This window comes from Octopus bimaculoides, chromosome 4 (assembly GCF_001194135.2).
Source record: "Octopus bimaculoides isolate UCB-OBI-ISO-001 chromosome 4, ASM119413v2, whole genome shotgun sequence".
Classification (NCBI taxonomy): Eukaryota; Metazoa; Mollusca; class Cephalopoda; order Octopoda; family Octopodidae; genus Octopus; species Octopus bimaculoides.
The window spans coordinates 142,944,768-142,945,632 of NC_068984.1; positions in this window are offsets into that span (position 1 = coordinate 142,944,768).

Here is an 865-nt window from a genome sequence, read left to right on the forward strand (position 1 = left end):
GATGTGTGTACGATGGGTGTTAAGAATTTGGCTTTCGAAAGAAAATGGATTCGGGTTCAGTCCCACAGCGTGGATAATGTCTTCTGCTATAGCCTCAGGGCGACCAGTTACTTGTAAGTGGAGTTTATAGAGGGAAACTGAAAGAAGCCCGTCGCATGTTCATATATATATAAATATATATACACATGTGTGTTTACATATTAGTATGTATGAGCGTGTGTCTTTGTGTCTGTTTGTGTCCCACCACCACTTGACAACTGGTGTTGGTTTGTTTCCATCCTCATCAAAGAGACAGATATAAAAAGTACCAGGCTTTAAAAATATAAGCACTGGGGGGGGGGGTCAATCCGATCGAGTAAAATTCTTTAAAGCGATGCCCCGTCATGGCCGCAATCTAATGACTGTAACGTGTAAAAGATAAAAGTGTGTCTGTGAATTTGCATGTTCATTGTTTTGTCTTGGTACAAAAGATGGGCTACAGCAAATATTCTGCTCAATACCAAAGATTTGCTTGTCAGTTGTTTGACCTTAACCAGTTGAGCATGTCCTTTGGTGGCTGACGATATGTGCATCTCTGATCACGAGCAGAAGTTGTCGGGGAGCATCATAGCAATGCGTTGAGATGAATTGTTTGGGGTTTGAATAATTCACCTCTGGAAACATAGTTGATTCGTTCAACATCCTTAAATAACCCTTATTCAGGGACCTTTTTGAGCGAGATGGACTACTCAACCTGATGAAAATTCTAACTAGGCCCCACTTGCAAGGTTATGCGCTGTTTATCTTGATATGAGATCACCATTTCACGCACATATGGTTGTGATGCATGTGCCTGGTGTACCCTTATCAGACGGGTAGTCATGAT